This window comes from Hakea prostrata, chromosome 8, assembly GCF_041222555.1.
Source record: "Hakea prostrata isolate BN-2017 chromosome 8, UWA_Hpros_2, whole genome shotgun sequence".
NCBI classification, from domain to species: Eukaryota; Viridiplantae; Streptophyta; class Magnoliopsida; order Proteales; family Proteaceae; genus Hakea; species Hakea prostrata.
In genome coordinates, this window is record NC_142607.1 from 52,288,380 (window position 1) to 52,301,970 (window position 13,591).

The following is a 13,591-nucleotide window of genomic DNA, read 5'->3' on the forward strand; positions in this document are numbered from 1 at the left end:
TCGTAATTGGTCGGCAGAAGAGATGTATAGATATTTGGAAACCTTTTTAAGGAGAATCCATGAAAGCTAACTTGGAAAGATTTAAAACAGAATATCCTAAAACATATAGTGGACTTGTAAGCCTAGGGGTAAACCCTTACAATTTTACAAGTTACATCCACATGATGTGTACTGGACAAGATCCCAATAGTGCACAAACGAAGGTCCAGGCTATGGCTTTAACTAACCTAGAACAGTTAAGCCTCCAAAGCTACAGATATATAAAGCCATTCCTTAAGTTGTATTACTACTATACGAGTATAAGTGGTAATATTTTTACTAAGGAAATAATGGACAAGTTATTCAAAAAACTACCAGGACCCCTTGGAACAAAGATAAAAGATAGTTGGACCCCAGTAGATGGTGATCCAGCAAAAGATAATGTGTGTATAAGAATAACACATATAATTACAAAACTAGTTGAAGAATGTACTTTTATACAGATACAAAGACAAGTTCCAAAGTACAGATTTCGGATTCTGTAAAGATATTTTCACTACAAAAGCATTTGGTGAAAGAGATAAAGATAATAGACCTAGGAGAAAACCAAGATATATCCAAGCTCCTAGAAGACCTCAGATAGGCTATTATAAGAAACCCGAAAAAGATATTACCAAGAAAAAAGAAATTGGTATTTAAGAAGATCCACTACGAAAAAGCCTTTCCTAGATCCCTAGAAACATGCTAGTAGATATAATCCCAATAGGAATTATAAGACTAGATTGGCATGTTATAATTGTGGAGATACCAGTCATTTGGTAAAAGAATGTCTCAAATTAGTTAATACAGATAGCAAAAGAGCAATGGTAGTACAAAATACCAATGAATGCTTAATTGCAGTAGATTAAGAGATGTCAGATCAAGAATCAGTATACAGCGTTGTATCAGTAGAAATACCAGGTACTCAAGAAGAAGATGACGAACCATACCCAGATTTGATTAACCAATTAGTTAATCCCTCAGTCTTACACATTAGGATGGTTAAAAATCAGTGTGAAAAGGATAAACATCTTTGGAAACACAAAGGTGGAAGATACCATATTGCTTGTTCAGGCTGTAGAAAATACCCTGGATTAGACATAAGATATCAATGCAGAAATTGCCTTGATGAAAGATGTGTATTTTGTTTAGATAATTCGGTTAATTCTTGTTGAAGAAAGGGAAAGTAAAATTACTATCCCAGAATTACAAGAAAAAAGAGATTCTACTAAACTAGAACTATTACAAGATGAATTAGCAATTATCAATGCTAAAATAGCTGAAGATCCAGACTTTGATATCAGATGGTTTTCTGAGGTAGCTTTGCATCCTCAAAAATCTACAAAATACAGCTTAGGATATTAACATATTTATTCCATATGATTGTATCCTTGAACCCCAGAAGTTAACTGTCATTGAGACATTTGTTACTTATACCATCAGTAATAAGTTCGGGATGATAATCAAAGATAGATCTTATTATGCTTCACAAGGTGTGCAAATCCTTGGAGGTGTATTAGATGCAGAATATACGGATCCCATAAAGATTTGTATGATGAACCACAATGATAAAGAGATAGTTATCTCCGAAGGAGAAAAGATTGCCCAAATCATAATTATACCAAATTATGGTATTGGCCCTGAAATTATGAGAAAATGAGGTTTTGGTTCTACAAACCAACCAAGCACCTCAGCCCAGATTCCCACAGAAATACAGATTCCCCTCTGTCAAACAAAGGAAGATTTAAAATCCATTGAGGTGGAATGCCAAGTTAAAGTTGGCAATAAGATAGTTTCTTTGATTGGAATAATAGATACGGGATGTACAATCAGTACAATGAACCCTAAATGGTTTAATGAGCCTAAGTTTTAGTAGATATACCACCCACTATCAGTAGAGGAATAGATGGAATACCCCACACAATAGATAAGATGCTGAAAAATCCGTTAATTAGTTTCAAAACTAATTGTGGACAGAGTCAGTGGTTTCAGATGGGTAAAGTTTGTCCAAGACTCACTCCGTGGGATAACCTACTTATTGGACTAAACTTTTTTTTAAGCTTTAATAGTGCTCTACAAATCAATAAGCACTATGTCCAGATTAATAAGCAGAGTATTATGATTCCCACTCTTCCTTATTCTAGTCCTCAGAGTAGCGCGCGAACCGTGGTGGATAAGATAAAACCATTTCCTGATTGCAAATGCAAAATCCCAGGTTCTTGTAAGATTGCCTTAGATATCGAAGAAGATGAAAATTTTGTGTTCAGAATAGAACAAGAGTTATTAGAAGAAGAATATGAGTTTGATTCTTGTTATTAGATTGAAGCAGATTATTTAGATTTCAGGAGATTTGAATCTAATTTTCATGAACTAACAATCCAGAAGGTTCTAGAAAAATTAGAAACATCAAAGATTTTATAGGATAAAAATCCATTAGAATTTTAGCATATAGACAAGCCAATGATTGAGCTAAAAATAAAAAACCAAGATATGAGAATTGAAATAGGGAATCCCAAGTACAATTCTCAAGATGATGAAGAATTTGATATGCATCTCAAAGAACTCAAAGAACTTAAGTTAATACAAGATTCTAATAGTCCCCATAGGTCAGCTGCTTTTATTGTAATGAAAGAATCAGAAAAGAAAAGAGGAAAGAGCAGGATGGTGATCAATTATAAAAGATTAAATGATAATACTGAGGATGATGTATATAACATCCCCAGAAGAGATTTCCTTGTAACATTAATTGACAAAGTTAAGATTTTCAGTAAGTTTGATCTTAAGTTTGGCTTTCACTAGATAAAAGTTCATAAAGATTCGATTCCCTGGACAGCTTTCACCACAAGCAGAGGACATTACGAATGGAATGTAATGCCTTTTGGATTAAATAATGCCCCTTTTGTGTCCAACGCAGAATGGATCAGATATTTCTAGATTATAGAGAATTTATTGCAGTTTATATAGATGATATTCTAATTTTCAGCAAAAATGAAAAGCAGCATGTTGAGCATTTACTCATAGCTTTCCAATTATTTGCTAAACCCGGATTAGTAATTTCTAAGAAGAAATTAGAAATTGCTAAAGAACAAATTAAGTTTTTAGGACTTGTTCTTGGTAAAGACTTAATCTCTTTACAAGACCATATTTAACGAAAAGTCTTAGAATTCCCAGATATACTCGAAGGAGTTACCCAGATAAAATCTTTTATAGGTTTAGCTAATCAAGCTATAAACTTTGTCAAAGATTTGGGAAAAATTCTAGGTCCCCTATATGCCAAGACTTCCCCTAAAGGTGAAAGAAGATTTAACCAGCAAGATATTAAACTAGTCCAAAGGATTAAACAATTAATTTCTACGGTCCAGCCAATGAGATATCCCAAAGAAACCTATTATCATATAGTTGAAACAGCGGTTTCACAGGAAGGATGGGGAGCTATGCTTAAAATTAGGCCAAATGAGTTTTCACCCAAATCCAGTGAAGAAGTTTGTAGATATGCTTATGGATTACACCAGAATAAAAATCTAGCAGCTATAGATTTTGAAGTAGAATCTGTGATCAAAGGGTTAGAATCCTTTGAACTATTCCTCCAAAATAAAAAGATTCTTGTGAGGACAGATTGCCAAGCTATAGTCAAATTCTACAAAAATCTAAATGAAAGTAAGATCTCCCAAAGAAGATGGTTAGTCTTTAGAGATACCATTATTAACAAAGGTTTTAATGTTACTTTTGAACATATTAATGGTAAAGATAATTTTCTTGCAGACGGGTTATCTAGATCCTTATTTGGAAAATGATGACTTGCAGGAATTAGAGATGGCTGATTCTCAGCCCAAAGATATGACTGACTCACAGTCGAAAGATCCCACAGATATGACTGAATCCCAGTCGAAAGATATTTCAATTGAAGAAGTTATTGCTTCTGTGGTTAACCCCCAAAGCAGCAAAGATTCACTTCCAAAGCTGGGCAGTGCTAACTTGAAAAGGAAGCACATACCTAAGAAGATTATGTACGGTCAAAGATATCTCTATACCATTGACCAAAAGTTCCAATTCAAAAGCCTACTCGAGGTGGATGAACCAGATAAAACAATTCTAGATAATTTATGGATTTCTCATCATCAGAGCATCCATGATCCAGCAGATAAAGGCAAGCGTGACTATTTCTCAATGGTCATGAATTGTCTTAACTTTCAGATGAATATGGCTTATTCAAAGTAAAAAACAAGCTAACGATATTACGTTGTGTTTCGGGGAAGACTCCCTGGAATTTATACACAATGGTCAGATGTTGCTACATGTATTAGAAATATTGACAAGCCTCTTTACAAAGGCTATGTTGACCTTTCTGAAGCTTTGAAGGATGCCAGAAAAACTCTGGGCATCAACTTTTACAAAGATCCAAAGATCGAAAAGGTTGACCAGAAAGATTTCAAAGGTGCACTCATGGCATGTGATGAGTGTTCCGTCACAAAGATGGAAATGAAAGATTTAACAGAACAATGTGAGATATACAGGACAAGTTCACTACGTCTTGTTGAAGAAGTTAATAGTCTAAGGCTTGCAAACCGCAAGCTTGACAGTGAAAAGACTGAATTAATAGCTCATTTGCTTCGTGCTAAAGATCTTTTAAGCATGAATGAGTCTGAGATTATGACTTCATTTGTCAACAAACATAAGAAGAAGACAAATGAAATCTCAAAAGAAAAACAGATTGTTGAAGCTCTTGAATCACCCATTCAACAATACATAAAATCTATTGACGAAATGATGGTGAAAGTTAAAGAGCTAATAACAGCGGAAGATGGTGGACCCAATTCATCCAATTCTTCAAAATCAGATGGCTCATAGAAGATTCCCCAGAAGAGATGAGCACAACAGGAGGTTTAGAAGAATAATAATTGCTGAACTTGGAGATCTCCTCATTCCAAGGTGGGTAAACAGATATGGACAGATAATTGGACGGAAGTTGAAGAAAAATAAGAAGGTTACTTGCTTTCTCAAAAAATATGAGAAAAAGCATGAAGATAAGATAACAAAGAAAGCTATGAGGAAAAGTCGTGCCCGCATCATTGACATGATAGAAGATCAACCTCTTAAGTTCAACGAGACTATTGAAGAAATCATCAGTCTCGCATCAGAAGATTTTGAAGTAGGAACAGTAATTGTCTAAAGACACTCCTAGCGTTGCTGCTAACGTTGCAAAGATGCTGCTGACGTTGTTGCTGACGTCAAAGATACTGCTGACGCCATGATGACGTCATCAAAAGCTGCGATGTGACTTTAGGATAAGAAAATCTGAACTGAACGAATCATCGTTCAGATAAGATTCTTTTTATCCTTTTATCTTTTATCAAATTATTTTTTATGTTTTTTGAGTTTTGATGTCTATATAAGCATGGAAGAAAATTCGATCGAAATGCCTGCAAAAATCCAACTCGAAACGAAATTTAGTAGTAGGCACGAAAAGTATCCATTTCGTTTCGTATCGACCGAAATTTCGGTCGATACGAGTCGAAATTTCGGCCCGATACCATATCGGGCCAAAACGACACTTGCGTAGGCTATAAAATACCCAAACTTGAGCTCATTTTCGACCTACCATTAGTTTCGACTGTTTCGAGCGATATCGCCCAGGAGATTTCGACCTGATTTTGCATTTTTTGCTCATTTCTCTTGCTTTCATCCCATTCTACACCTAATTTCTAGTATTCCATTTCCTTCAAACACTTGATTTGCTCCTCCATTTGTGCATTTTCTCAAATCTTGCAAGGTGAGTAACCAACTTCCTCATTTTTTTATTTTTGTTTCATTTGTGCCTTAAATCATATTAGATTGCTTCCAAATTTATATATATTTACTTTAGAGTGATGATCTATGAATTTGTACTGTCAAAATTATTTTTTTATTCTTCCTACTATTTTTTTATTTTTCTGTTATTAAAAATTATTTACTAAATTATGTATATTGTTAAAAATGTTTATGTATAGTACATGTATAAGCTTCAAATGGATGTATGTGAGAGTTGAGACACCATATTGCTGTGATGGTGTTGAATTAATTTTTTTCTTCTGTTAATTATGTAATTTTACTGTATTTAATATATATTTAAATAATTAAAAAAATAATTAATTTATGTTTTAAATTTGAAAATAGGAGAGTATTAGTGGAAGCATGTATGCAATTTTTTGAGGATGTTGTGGATATTTTTAAGATAGTTAGTGTGTATTTTATATATTTTAAAATTATTTATATATTAAAAAATACTTATATAGTTATACATATTTTTTTTTATATTTAAAAATAGGAGGTTATTATTAGAAGCATGTATGTCATTTTTGGAGCATATTGTGGAGCTTTTCAATATACTTAGTGTGTGTTTCTTGTATCAGGCACTCTATTTTAAAGATGTCAGACATAGCTTGGGATCATAGGAGGCCACTGACAACTGATAAGAGGAAGAATGAGTGTAATTACTGCAAGAAACAAATAGGAGGTGGGGCCACTAGATTGAAGGTGCATCTAGCTGGTGGCAACAAGGATGTAACAGGGTGCCCAAAGGTGCCTGTAGAGGTCAAGAAGGCAATGGCCTCATATATTAGTGGTGGAAAGCAAAAGAGGAAAGAGAAGAGAACACAGAGGGATGAGTTCGAGGATGCCTGCTTAAATGACCTTCCAGATCCTGAGGGTTATGGTAGGGATGAGCCAGGAGACAGTGACCCTGATCCAGAGGCCGATCAGTTGAGGAGGGCGATGATGATGAGTAGGGAGCAACAGAGGATTGATGACATCAGGAGGCAACAGAGGGGTCTGGGTTGTGGGTCCTCTAGAAAGACAGTAGGTATGGGAGGCATAGGTGGCTCCCAAGTCCCTATGAGGAGGTCTCAGAGTGTGAGGCAGGAGGCTCCTATCCCACGGGCCCCTACAAGGGGTCAAGCTTCCTCAGCACATCCTACAGATCCGGATCTTGAGATTCTTCGCAATGATCCGGCCCTATTTGCGAGGCCTGAGCATAAACAGAGAAAGTTGAAGCACTTATGGGGGAGTGTGAAGGAGAAAGTGGGGATGGCTTTCTCCAAATGGGCGCATTACCATAGTGTTCCAGCACATACAGCTTAGGGGCCCTACTACGAGAGATATGATTGAGCGAGATAGGCGAGGGTGGGAGTGGTGTACAGGGCCCCACTCCATATGAGATATATAATGTGTATTTGCCTAAGCATAAAGAGGACATAAATGAATACATTAAGGGATTAAAGCCCATGTGGAATCATTATGGAGTGACTCTGATGGCTGATGGCTGATGGTTGGACTGGTCCCACTAGACGGTCCATCATCAATTTCATGTTGAATTGTGATGGGAGGACAGTGTTCCTCAAGTCAGTAGATGCATCCGGTGAGAAGAAGGATGCAAAATACATTTACAAATTACTGAAGCAAGTGGTAAAGGAGGTTGGAGTGGAAAATGTAGTTCAAATTGTGACTGATAATGGCTCCAACTACAAGAAAGGTGGGTTGAAGATGCAAGAGAACTCCAGGTATCTAAAGTCTAAACATATAGTATTAATTTTCATTTGTAAATACATATATTTACATTACACATATACATGTACACTTTATAACTTTGTATTGATGGCTTGATGCCTTGATGGATGGACAAATATAGGCTCTTTTGGACTCTTTATGCTGCTCACTGCATTGACTTAATGTTGAAGGAGATTGGAAAGGTCAAGCTTGTGAAGAATACGGTGGACCAAGCTCGACATGTTAGCACCTTCATATATAACCACACCTATGCATTAAGGATGATGAGGGACTAAGTGTCAGGGTGAGTTAGTGAGGCCAGGCATAACCAGATTTGCTACTAATTGGATAGCACTGCAGAGCTTTGAGAGTAGGAAGACTGGCCTTAGGAGTATGTTTGCATCAGAGGAGTGGTTTAACTGGGAGGGTTCTTCATCAGTGGGAGGAAGGAGAGCTCAGTTGACTATCCTTGATGAGAGTTTCTGGCACAATGTGAAGATAGTAGTGAAGATGCTTGAGCCTGTGGTGAATGTGTTGAGAATGGTAGATCAGCAAAGAAAACCTACTCTAGCACACATATTTGCTGCAATAGATAGGATTAAGCAGCAAGTTGCTCAAGTCCACCCACGCGGCAACAAGAAAGTCCTTCAAATCATCAACAATAGATGGGAGTCTATGTTGCAGCATCCACTGCATAAGGCTGGTGAGTTGTTAAGTTGTTAAGTACTTAAGTGACTTAAGAATTTAATTTAATTTTCATTATGTTATCACACTATTAAGGCTTAAGCATTAACTATTCCCTTTTATGAGTTATGACATACTTTTTCTTACACAACATACTATTTAAATCCCAAGTACCATTACAAGGACAATCTTGGGATGAGGCAAGATTTGATGGATGATGTCCAAACTGTAGTGGAGAAGTTCAAACCGGATACAGCTAAACAAGCAGTCATCCTTATGGAGGTGAGATAGTGATTAAAATCATTTGATATTCACAATTCGTAGTTTTATACTAAGTCATTAACCTAGTAACTACTAACTAGTTATTGTTTTTTCTCTTTATATATTAGATAAAGGCTTTTAGGGATGCCACTGGGAGCTTCGGTCGTGCTGTGGCCGTATCGGGACGGGAAACCGCCCCTGTGGTAAGTTCATTCATTTATTTCATTATACATTTAATTATTATATTCTATCTTTAATTTAGTTATTTAAGTATTAAAATGACTTGGAGTCTATGTTTGTTGCAGCTGAGTGGTGGTTGCAATTTGGACGTGATTCACACAACTTGAGTAGGATTGCAAGCAAAGTGCTCTCCCAAACATGTTCTGCCATTGGTTGTGAGCGAAATTGGAGCACCTTCAGCCTCATTCACTCGAAGAGGCGCAACCGATTGGGTGTGAAGCGTCTAGAGGACCTTGTCTACCTACACTATAATATGAGACTGAGAGAGGATCATATTAGACAGGGGATGGACAGAGAGAGCACCAATATCGAGTTGGCCGACATATTTGAGATGGATGATGATGATAACCCGATAGTTGACTTGGATCGGGGATAGTGGAGACGGATTGCTTTGGATGAGGATGGAGGTCTTCCCAATAGTCGGATTGCGAGAGGAGATGGGGGCTGATGTGGGGGACTTCATGGCCCGGGAGGGGAGGCCACATGCAGAGCCCGCCCCGTCCTTTGTGCCACACCCTAGTGCATCCACCCAGAGTGAGGATTTGATTTTCTGGTCTGACATTGAGGATGGGGTGACTCAGGCCTCCGGCGATGACGACGATGGTGGTGGTGATGACGGTGATGGTGATGATGGAGGGGATGAGGAGGGTGTGGGACCTCGTGATCAGGATTCAGCTGATCCTAGGGAGAGACCACCACCACCACCACCTGCTGGACGTGAGAGTCAAGGGGGGGAGGACGACCACCGAGATTCACAGGAGAGAGTCAGTTCACCCACGCGACACAGGATTCAGACCATACTGGAGCTGCATCTCGAGGCAAAAATGTTTCCTCTACATATTCGAGGAAGGGGAAGGGGAGACAGCATGGCTGGAGCACAGAGGACACGCCATCATATGGGTCCTACCGTCCATCCGATGCCGAGAGCTTGGTGGGATCTATGAGATCGATGAGCATTGATGATGGTAGAGTCCTCATATGATACTGCTGTGGAGAGTATTGGTTCTACCGAGTCGACTTATGGTTATGGTCCTTATGGTTATGGACCATATGGTGTCCCTCCTGGCTATCAGATTCAGGGTCAGGCCAGTCAGCCACGACTGGAGCCTTATGGTTATGGAGCGGCCTATGGAGCTTATGGTGTCCCTCCCACTGTCGATTATCGGAGTCAGCCACTGCGACCTTATTAGTATCCTTATCCTTCTCCTAGTCCTGAGAGCCAGGGGCAGGGTGGTCTTTCATTTGTTGAGCAGATCTTCCACACTATTCCACAGCCACAAGGCCCACCACCACCAGTTCCTTTGGAGATTCACAACTTCCCACCGTTAGGGAATCTTATGCATGTGGATGAGGCCACATACAGAGGTGCGTTTTTGACTATGTCCAAAACTATATGGGGCGGGGGCAAACATCAGGGGAGTTAAATTATCAATTGTATGGGGTGCAGACGGAAGAGGGAGACCTTGAGGCTTGAATAGAATAGACTTGTAAGTTGTAAGTTGTAAGTTATAAGTAATAACAATACAGCTTCTTCTCTGATTCATGTACTATATACTTGGAATGTTGGATGAATGGATGTTACATTTTCAGTAGTTTTTTAGTAAACTAGTAGTTATTATAGTGTTTATTATGCTTGAAATAGCTAGTATGCAAAAATCCAAATCAATTTGAGTGCATTTGAGGCTCGAAATTGAGTTTTCAAGAATCAGGAAAAAAGTATCCAGTTTCGAAATTTTGACCGAAACCTCGAAATTTCAACCTTTTCCAAGGTCGAAATGTTCATTTCGATCGAATTTTTTACCTTGTATATAAAGAACATTTGCGTTTGAGTAATGTATCTGTTTTAAGTAGGAAGGTGTCAGAAAGGTTGTAAGTTTGTAATATCTAGCTAATGTTTATGAAGTACCTTATTCCAATATTGCACTAATCTTGAGAAGATCCAAGCGTAGGAAGACTGAGTCTTCTTCTGTAAGTTTCTTTCCTTATTTCTTTTAAGATATAGGCTTGTAGTAATGGAGTAATTATGTATTTCATATCATTTTGCATGCATATTCGAGGTGGATAACCGTGGAACATGCCTATAGTAGTGCCTCTGTTCTTGGTGACGGCCACCACTGCATACATGTAGGAATATCTGCATATTCCATCAATAATCCTAGATGAGTAGTTTCAGTAATAACCGAGGCTAGGTGTATGCGCAGTTGAGTACAGGTTGAAAGAGACCCAACTCCAATGCTACCTAGAATTGGTGAAACACTGTTACGAAAGCTGATGTTAAATAATCAGGATTATGAATTATTCAGAAGTTCAGATGACTGTTTATAACCCCGTGGAATAGTCGGTGAGGTGCCTGACGGTTTGAAAGTCTGTTTGAATCTTAAAGAAAGAGTAGAGTTAAAGGACCCTATCTGATAAAGCCAGAGGAATAGGCTATACCAGTCATGGACTGGGTAAAGGCCTCAGCAGAGCCGTGAAGGGCAGTGAATGTAAGTCCCGTTGTACCGGCAAGGTTGTAGAGGTGCCAGATGAGTCTATTGATGTAGGCCTCTCTTGGCCTAAAGAGACAAAGACCATTGATTTGGTTGGGTTACTCCTCAAAAATTTTAAAATTTTCACATGACCTTGCATATCATTCTAGTGTTGCATCCATGCATTTAGATCTCAAAAAGAGTTGAAATCTGGTTGAGAGTAAACAGAAAGGCATTCCTTGGCCCAAAAGGAAATGCAGAAAGCATCCTTGCTTTGCAGTGCAACTTCTAGAGCGGGCTTGGCCATAAGTTTCGGTTGGTTCGATGTAAGTATGCAGGAGCCCTGTAGGCCTCGTGTTTTGCTTCTATTTATCTCAGATATACTGATTAAAATACTTTGAGGGTATTAGGCATAATTGCATATAGGTTTGCATAGTTCGATCCAGTGAACTCAAAACTTTCTGGACTCCTCCCCCTCCTTTATATTGGTATATATATATATACCCAAGCCTCCGCTTCCACCACAGGTCTCCAAAAATGGGTCATTTAAGTCGTCCACCAAAATATGTCAATGCGGGTCTATCTTCCAAATCGAGCACAAGAATTTGGATCACAACAAAACAAGATCAATAGTCTTGAAAGAATTATTTTGGGCACATTTGGGATCCATAGAACTTAGCTTGGAATTTTTGGTTTATCGATTTAATGGGCCTAATTATAAGCCCCAAAACCAAAAGTAGGGGTAATGCTAGTACATGAAATTGGTGGTTCAATCGAGTGTTTTCAGGTTGGATTAAGATATTAAAAAATGCAACAAAAAACTCTGTTTTCAGTTTATTTACTTTATTTAGTGTATTACAGTCATTAGAAGTCCTTTTCTGAGTCATTTTCAAGGAGTTTTGGTGCCGTTGAGCAATGTTTATGGGATTGATATCAAATCTGATCTCTTCTTCTCCCATTTTTCTTGCAAGAAGCTTTAGCTCATCTCCCCCTTCAATCAATTTGATGTTTTCCCCATAGAAAAAAATTCGAGGGAAACTCAAGTTTCGACCAAGTGAAAATGGGAAACCTAGGTGGGAAATTGGAAAATTTCGAGGAAACTTAGGACTTTTTCGTGCAAGTTTCGACAAGTTTTAGGGAGTATTTTAGGGTGGGACTCTACATTTAAGTTAATTAGAGTATAGAGAACACATTGGAACATGCATTTTGCTAAAAAAATCAATGTATATATGTAATTCAATGTACATAACATCAATGTAGAGTTGTCCGAGAAATACACTATAAACTTAACTACTTAAGTACATAACATTCAATATATAACTTCTAACTTCAAAACATCAAATACAAAGTAACTGACAATAAAAGGAAAGTACAACTCAGTGCTAAGAGGAGTGCCTTTGAGGATCCATCCTGTGAGCTGAGTGGTACCATGCTTGTAACATCTTCTCCTCTAACCAACGAATATAGACATCCCATGACATTTTATGCCTATGGTTGTCAAGGCAATCGACAACCTGCAACTTTATAAGTTTGGTCATCAACATGCCTAAGATATCTAGTACAAGGGAATACACAATTTGGATAGGGAAGTCCTGGTGGAGGGGGTATTTGTCGTGGTATTTGGGAAAACATGAAAGAAACAAAAAAATTGAAAATTTGTGAAAGCTACGAAACTTGCAGGAAAAAGTCTCAGGTTTCCACGAAATTTCCCAAGTTTCCACAAAATTTTCCAGTTTTCCACGAAATTTCCCAAGTTTCCATGAACTTTCCATGTTCCCATGAAATTTGGGAATTTTTTTTTCTCATGAACCAACTGGGTAGAACCAAGTTTTGACAGGTTTCGAGGTTTCGACAAAATTTCAACGGTTTCGATCGAAACTTCGGATTTTTTTTCGGTCCCCTAGTTTTTCGTTTCGAGGTTCCCAAAATGGAAAATTTCGGTTGAAATTTGCAAGTTTCGACCGAATTTTGTTCTATGGTTTTCCCTTAACAACACCATTTCTTCCTCTATCTCAAATCTGATCATAGATGTGATTATTGGGCCTGCTTGATATAAGATCATTAATCCAGATTTTTGGATTGTATCATGAAGAATTCAGTAACCTAGAAATTAGGCAAAGAAAGCTAGTCACCTAGATCAGTTTCTTGCAGACTTGACTTACTTCAAGTCTCACATGATTTTTCATTATTTTTTCAATTTCATAAAACTTACTTAAAGTACATACGAGCTCTCATTATATTTTCAATTTCATAAAACCAGGTTTTGATTTATCATGCTTAATTTCTCATTATAACTGTTCACTGAATAGCTGATTTGTACCTTTACTGCCACCATAAAGAAGGGTTCTCAAATCTTTTTGCATTACCACATGCAACTTTAAGGGAGTGATGCAATGATG

General features: G+C 37.8%; 1 protein-coding gene across 1 annotated transcript in view; it reads right to left on the bottom strand.

Annotated features, from left to right (window-relative positions):
* Nucleotides 1-13,591, bottom strand: part of LOC149008534 (haloacid dehalogenase-like hydrolase family protein) — a 161,345-nt gene that overhangs the window by 89,891 nt on the left and 57,863 nt on the right. The gene's annotated exons all lie outside the window — the stretch shown is intronic.